The sequence below is a fragment of the Glycine soja genome, chromosome 1, assembly GCF_004193775.1.
Source record: "Glycine soja cultivar W05 chromosome 1, ASM419377v2, whole genome shotgun sequence".
NCBI lineage: Eukaryota > Viridiplantae > Streptophyta > Magnoliopsida > Fabales > Fabaceae > Glycine > Glycine soja.
This window is the reverse complement of record NC_041002.1, coordinates 9671730-9679832: the sequence shown is the minus strand read 5'-3', so window position 1 is coordinate 9679832 and position 8103 is coordinate 9671730. Positions and strand designations below refer to the sequence as shown.

General features: G+C 34.4%; 1 pseudogene; it reads right to left on the bottom strand.

The window, feature by feature from the left end:
* Positions 1-431: 431 nt before the first annotated feature.
* LOC114405175 lies at positions 432-3786 on the bottom strand (annotated as a pseudogene).
* Positions 3787-8103: the final 4317 nt, after the last annotated feature.

The following is an 8103-nucleotide window of genomic DNA, read 5'->3' as shown; positions in this document are numbered from 1 at the left end:
GATATTGGTTTCTGAGTTTTTGTTTTTCTCTTCTTGGTGAATGCTTCTCAACATTGGAGGTTTGGAATGTGCTTCTAAACTTCTAATTTAGCAAGAACAATTCAGCTTGATCCACCATTGATTTCCTCCTGGACAAACTCCCAATACTCCAAGTCACTGGCATTCATCCAGAGAAAGCAGCAACTTCCACAGGTGCAAAGGCTAATTAATTGCATAATACAACATATGAAGCAAAGCAAAGCAAATCTCACTCTTAGAACACCAAACAATTTCTTCTTAGAAGCAGAATGCCTACAAAAACACTTACAAACACCTTGCAAATGCCTACAACTCCATATTGCACATAATTTTGTTGTAGAATCACCACATGAACAGTGTAATATATTTTTTTTTTATATAATGCATAAAATCAAATCTTGTAGGTCCTTTGGTCACACTACTTGAAGCATAATGGCTACACATGAGTTCGTCAAACTACTACTACCCCCACCGACACGGTTTGGTTCCCCACCCTGGCTATCAAAGCCAGGACTTCAAGGGACATTTCCCAGCTTCCACTTTTTCTTCCCCAGCTAGATTGCGTAGGATGCATTCCAGCATGGTCCGAGTCATCTACTGTTGTCCTAATTTCAGGAGACAATTCGCCATCCTTTATAGTCACGCGATCATTGTTTATTTGAGCTCTGTTATCATCCATTTGAGCACCCATGTCCCACACTATTTTCCTGCCCATCTTTATGTCCTCCCCAGCTTTTCCCATATTTTGGTTCATAAAGCCTCCACCCACTGATCGAGTAGGTAATGCTGGTTCTCTTGGCACCATTGCCTTGAAATTATTCTTTGAAGAGGAAATGCTGATGTAGAATATCTCTTTGAAATTATTCAACACTCTTTTATTATATGGACTGGCTCACCGATCATATCGGTATTTGAAGTTTTCATATGTAGTCTGCAAGAATAATGGAGCAAATATGAAGGTGTATACATCTGAAAAGCTAGAGCATGTGTATTAAGACAAATGGTGCTTACCTGCTTGGTACTTATCAAATACAAATGGAAGGTAGTGAGGCCACCTACAAACCACATTGATATGAAGGTGTAAATTATCAACACTATGGAGGATGGAGTTTTTATCATTGTCTTCCAAATTGTTGTCTCCTCTAATGCCATAATTCTTACAATATAGACCCAGCAAAATGCAAAAACATGTATATACACAATAGCGTAGTTGAGAAGACAAACATGAAAAAGAACCGATAATTACGCTGCATAAAAATCGTGCAAGCAATTAGGATACATAATGTATATTCAAGAATAATGCATAGCAAATGATAACTGAACAAAACAAAAAAAATAATGAAAATGAAGAAATCATCAAGAATGAACACAAATCTAAGTTGCAAACTAGAAAGAAAACCAAGTCCCCCTATATTAAGGAATCAAAGAAACAAAAGATCTGAATTTTTCTCCATTAATAGAAGTAATGTTACAAAGAGGATATTCTTTTTGGTTCATATTAGGCAACACAAAGAGGTAGGCATTTCCCCATTCTAATATTAATAAATTACACATCACTTGCTACCATTCCCAACAGGTTCTGAACCAAAGATGAAAATGAACCTAAATTCCCTATACAACATTCGTATTCTCAGTTTATGAAGCACACAATTATGGAGGATGTCATTTGAAGACAAATCTTACATGAAATAAATTCAACTTATTGGATAGTATATTGATAGGTTTATAGTTAAGAGAGTTAGAATTAGTTAGGAGAATGGAGTTTGAGAGAGTAATAATTAGGGAGGGGTTTTCACCAAAAAAAATGTTAGTGAGGAGTTGCCTATAAATAAGAAGGGTTGATAATGAGAGGCATTCTCTTTGGATTTGGGAACTCTATGGAAGAACCAGGTCTCTTGAATACATAGAGTGTAACACTTTTTTCTATCAATAAAAAAATCATTTTCATGTATAATTTGATCCAGTTTCTATTATGATATACACCCATTAAGGTAACACTTCATAGCTAGATTGTATTATGCATTACCAACAACGATAAAGTAAAATTACACTTAACTATAAGAAATCTGGGTTGAATTTGATAAGTTTATAGAACATGATAGTTTTCTCAGCACAAACAACAATTTCAGCAAGTTCAAAGCTGACTCAAAACCATCTCTGTCACACTTAACAATGGGATTAAGCTACTCTTCCCCCAAAACATTCTTCACACAAAAAAGAAAAAAGAATAAAATAACACTAGGAGACAAAAGATCCAACATACTAGCCCAATACACTGCCCAACCCAAGGATAGTGATGGTCAAACCGTTCCACACAGTTATTACAGATTGAGCAGTGCGAGCATCGAGGAGGCCGGTAGAGCATGCAAGTATCACAATACTTGACCTTAATAGGGATCCCATTCACCTCAACCTCCTTAAAGTGAGGCAACCGCAATTGAGGAGTTTGACCAGCACCAACATCTAGATTACTATCTAATCCTTCTGGCTCTGGAGGATGTGCATTGCGTGGAATTATGCCTGGATCTCGGCCAGACGTTAACAAAAGAAGAACTAAGACCTGAAAAGATTTTAGCATCAACATAGGGTTGGAAAGAATATATTTTGGGTGCATAGCATGGTAAACTGCTGATTTGCCTCTATCTCATGACAAAATCACCAAACAATAGGAAACAAAGCATATCATTTTGGCAGCTAGTATACCAATAACCAAACACAAATATAAAGAACTAACATCTAGGAAGTATCCGAGTAGCATATCAAAATTCACCTTTCAAAATAAATTCTTTGCCCATACAAATAAAATTTTCAACTAACAAAAAGCACATTCCAAACTATTTTTAGTCATTCAAATTCTATGTTTCACTATAACCTCCAGAATATTCGAGTTTGATATGTTTCTATTTTGGCAATTATATCTCATAGGGTGAGGGTTGTTCCCCACTTGTACATGCTATTTTGGCACTATCTTTTGTCGATGCAAGACTTGAGACTTTTATAATGCACCCCCTCATGCCTAACACAATTGGGCTTGGTGCATGGATAATAGAGTAGGTGACCCATTAATGGATCTAGGATAAGCCCTAATAACTTCTTAAAATATGGGTTTGGGACTAACTAAACCCCAAAATCTATATGAGTTTGGATTTCCTAACATTGCCCCCCCACATATAAACTCTATTTTGGCATTATGTCTATAGTCAATGTGGGACTTTTTCACTACATTGTTTATTGTTTTTTCAGAAGTCTTTAACAAGTTTATTATTACTTTTTCACTACATTCTTTAAGGGGGGGGGGATGTCCTTCCCTCACCTAATAAATTATCATCTTTCGTCTGAAAGAAGGACCACAGTCCATGATATTTGGCTTAACCATGGACCCAACTTGCTCATTAGGATCAGGATTGTATTAGCTGCACTAGTTAGGAAGTATCAGTTTTGTAATAGCAATGACTATGGCTAGTTCTGTTTAGGTAATTGTTCCAATGAAGATGTGAACTATGAAGGTGTTAAAGAGAGCATCATTCCATATTGTATTTGATTGACAAGTCAACCAAAATAGTTCACTTCAATCAAGTGTGAGGTTGAATATAGAGGAATGCTTCTTATCATTCTAATCATAGAATATTACCAACACAGTTGAACATATAGAGAAAAAAAATCTCATATTTGAGAGAAAAAGACTCACATAAACTATGAACACAACAACAAAACCATTATGGATATCCCCCAGTGGTCAAAAAATGCATCCATCAATTTTCTAGCAACAAAGACACAAAAAACTGTGACAGGAGCAACAATAAGAATAATTGTCAGTGCCAGTGATCTCACATCTGGTCCAAATATGAACCTCCCTCGAAGAAAAATTGAGTTATTTGGCCATTCATTTCTTTCAATGTGGAAATTCAAGTCATTCCTCTTACCTCTTGGGAAGCCAAAAAAAGGGAAAACAGGAGGGAAGCTTGTGTTGGTTCGTAAATTATGTGTTTCAAAGAATAAAATGCAGAAATGTTAGTTCTAGTTATCAAACAGTTCATGAAATTACCACAAAGCTAAAAAAGACTACTCTTAAGAGTCCAAGACTTATTTTACAGTAAATCTTGTCCTCTCCTTGGCTTCTCCCTGACTTTTCTATTTTACAGTGAATCCTTGGAAATTCATTTTTGTTGCACATGAATTATATTCTTGTAGCAGCAAAAAAATTTCATTCACTTTCTAACTTAATCTCTCTTTATGTTGTCTAGCATAATCATATGTCTGCGACAAAATTAGGAGGGATTGATTATTCTGATAAACCAAACATTGTCCATGTCCTTTCTTGCCAAAGATTTCTTAAAAAATTGTCTTCACTGCTGATTATTCTTTGTATTTGCTTTATAATTTAGTAATGGACATGCTTAAAGTGACTATTCTGACCGTATTGAGTATAGTTTTTGAATATTTGTCATTTGATATGTTTTCCTCTCCGCTGATTGAAAAAGATCCAAATGATGCAAGTATTTTTGTTCCTCTTAATAGAACTTTTTTATTTCTTTTTTTTTTGGATTGTGACTGTTGTAAACAACACCCAAGTTGTTGAGCTTAAGTTGCTTTTGTTCCATTGTAACTTTATAAAAATGTAGCTAAAGTGAAGTATGCTTCTTCTATTTTACGGGATTTAATTGTTTAGAGTAGATACATAAAGATTCAATGTGATAAAACTAGAGCTTCAGTAGATATTTCATGGTCTTTTGTTCATGGAAAGTGTATTCTCCTACTGTCTCTCTCTTAATGCTGAAGATCTTAAAAGTAAGCAAAAGGAGACAACAAAATTTTACCTGGGGCTTGCAATTGACTATATGTTTCTCAATTATAATGGTGAGGCATATGGTTTTGTACTCAAAAGATAAAGAGAGGTAGATGTTTATTTAGAGAGCCTTTATTTACCTTTTTGTACTTTAGTGACTTTCTGAATGTTGGATCAAGTGGCCTTGGAATAATTAAGAAGGGGGGAGTTGAATTAATTATTAACGAACCTTTACTAATTAAAAAATCTATCCTTCTTAATATTACCAAAAATAAAAACAATAATTAAAGTGCACAACGAAAATTAAAAGAGTAGGGAAGAAGAAGACAAACACAAGAGATTTATACTGGTTCGGCAACAACCCGTGCCTACATCCAGTCCCCAAGCAACCTGCGATCCTTGAGATTTCTTTTCAACCTTGTAAAAATCCTTTTACAAGCAAAGATCCACAAGGGATGTACCCTCCCTTGTTCTCTTTGAACAACCTAGTGGATGTACCCTCCACTAGAACTGATCCACAAGAGATGTACCCTCTCTTATTCTCAGTCACAACAACCCAAGTAGATGTACCCTCTACTTGTATCACAAAGGATGTACCCTCCAATGTGTTAAGACAAAGTTCTCAGGCGGTTAGTCCTTTGAAACTTTGTGAAGGGGGAAACAAAAGAATTCTCAGGCGGTTAGTCCTTTGAAATCTTTTGTTTTAGGGAAAGGGAAGAATAAAAAAAATTCTCAGACTGTGTCGTTTTGAATTCTTTGACAAGGGAGAAGGGAGATACAAAAGAATTCGTGCGGTTAGTCCTTCGTTCTTTTGGAAAAGGGAGAAGAGAGACACAAAAAGAATTCAGACGGTTAGTCCTTGGCGAATTCTTTTTGGCAAAGGGAGAAGGGAATGAAAAAGATGAATAGCACACTTTTGTTTTCAAGGTTTAGAAAACCAGAAAACTTTAGAAAGCTTTTGACAAAGGAAGAAGAAGAAGAAATTCAAGAAGATGTTCAAAGAGACTCAAGGGTTGTAAAGGATTGAAATCAATGTATTCAATGTATGTAAAATGCAAGTTAAGGTCTTGCTTTTATAGACTCTTCATGTCTGGTCAAGAAAACCATTAGAAGAGTTATAACTTTTAGAAAAACTTGAAAACCATTGGAAGAGTTACATCTTTTGATTTTTATTCAAAACTTATCACTGGTAATCGATTACCAAATCATTGTAATCGATTACACAAAGCATTTTTGTGAAAGGATGTGACTCTTCACATTTGAATTTGAATTTCAACGTTCAAACACACTGGTAATCGATTACCAATATATTGTAATCGATTACACCATTTTGAAATTGATTGGAATGTTGTAAATTCAGTTGAAAGCTTTTTGAAAACAAAACTTGCCACTGGTAATCGATTACAATAAACCAGAGAGTAAAAACTCTTTGGTAAAAGCTTTGGTGAAAAATTCATGTGCTACTCAATGTTTTGAAAAAACTTTTTTGTACTTATCTTGATTTAGCCTTTTCTTGATTCTTGAATCTTGTGTCTTGAATCTTGATCTTGATTATTCTTGATTCTTGAAAACTTGAAACTTGAAACTTCTCTTGAATCTTTCTATTGATTCTTGAATTGTTCTTGACTCAATCTTGAAATCATTCTCATGGGCTTTTTGTCATCATCTTTCTTATCATCAAAACACCTTGAATCAATCTTGATTCATCATCATGAAGCAATGAAGCTTGCTTCTACACTGAATACCTAGTAGAATTTGTGTGACAAAATTGTAGTTGGAGCTTAAATAGGGTATGCTTTAGTTGTTCATTTCTTGTTTGTGTACAACATGAAAAGCTCATTCTTTTCCCTTTATCTATTTTTTTTGTTGATTCTATTCTTTTTTTAGTTCATTGAAATAAGGGGATATCAGAACTTTATACATAGCATGCAAGCATAGGGGCTTTGTGATGATATCTTACTATGATATTGGAGTTGCTTGCATTGCCATGAGTGCTTTACAAAACAAGCCCACACGCCTTAGAAAACTTGATATTCACAGTTCATGTCCCAAGGTTTGATTTTTATTGGCATTACTCTATGTTTGAGTGTTTATCAACTCATGTTGCATTTCTTTTATTAACCTTTCTTTTGCTTGTTTCAGGATAACCCCTCAGAAAAAAATATTAATCAAGGAACCCTTGTAGCATTCAATTTAGATCCATCAATATCAAACGATTCGCTTCATCAAATATTTGTGTGGGCTTACGGTGAGGTCAAAGAAGTAACATATATGTTAACATATCTGTTCATTTTAACTGTATTTTCTTTGGCTCCACTTAATGTTTATGTAGTGCTTGGAGTATTTGTAACTTTTTTATTAAAATTGCAGAACAAGGAAACACCACATAAGAAACCCCATAAATTTATTGAATTTTATGATGTTAAAGCAGCAGAGGTAGCTCTTAAAGACTTAAATCTAATGGATATTGTTGGGCAACGTTCATAAAAGTTGAACCCAGTCGCCCTGGTGAAGCACATACAAAGTAAGTTGGATTTTATCTTGTTTGGTATGGCATAATTAAACATATTTCCTGCATAAATAATTTTTCTCCCTTGACCTGGTTTCTTAATTCTTTTGTAAATGGTAATTCAATAATGACATGCTTGAAAGTTTTGACAATTTTGGTACACCCAAGAAAATGTATTATATACATTAATATTTATCCCTTGAGCAGATATTAAATAGTTACTTGTAAAAAGCTAATAAATTAGTTCAACTTACTCCTCTTGTGAAAATTTTGGGGTACGTGGTTAATCTGGAATGTAAAAGGTGATAATGTAGTTACTATCCATCAAATTCTTAAATCAGCTACTTGGATAAGATGATCACTTGTTAGGTTTTAAAAGCAATACTATGAAATGCTTAAAAAGTTTGCTATCCTAATGGAATCTTCCAAACATCTCATTTGTGTAATTGAAATTCTATTTCAATACATGGATTTAGTTCAGCTGTTCTATTTCCTATGACTTTCAGAAATTTGATGTTGTCATGCCACATTTTATGTTATATCGGGGTTTAAATGCTAACTAGTTTCTCTGTAGGGAATATTTAAGCTTCTAAATCCTTGCAAATATAAGATTTGGACGTATAAAGATATACATATTAAGCAATTACTCAACGTATGTCTTGGTAATTTTGCACCAATCTATTGAAATATAATGCACTCTAGGTGGATGTCGTAGGTCTGTGCAATATTATTGCTTCCATTGATGGAATTTCCCATCTTTGTTAGGAACTCTATCTGCATACCTTGGGCT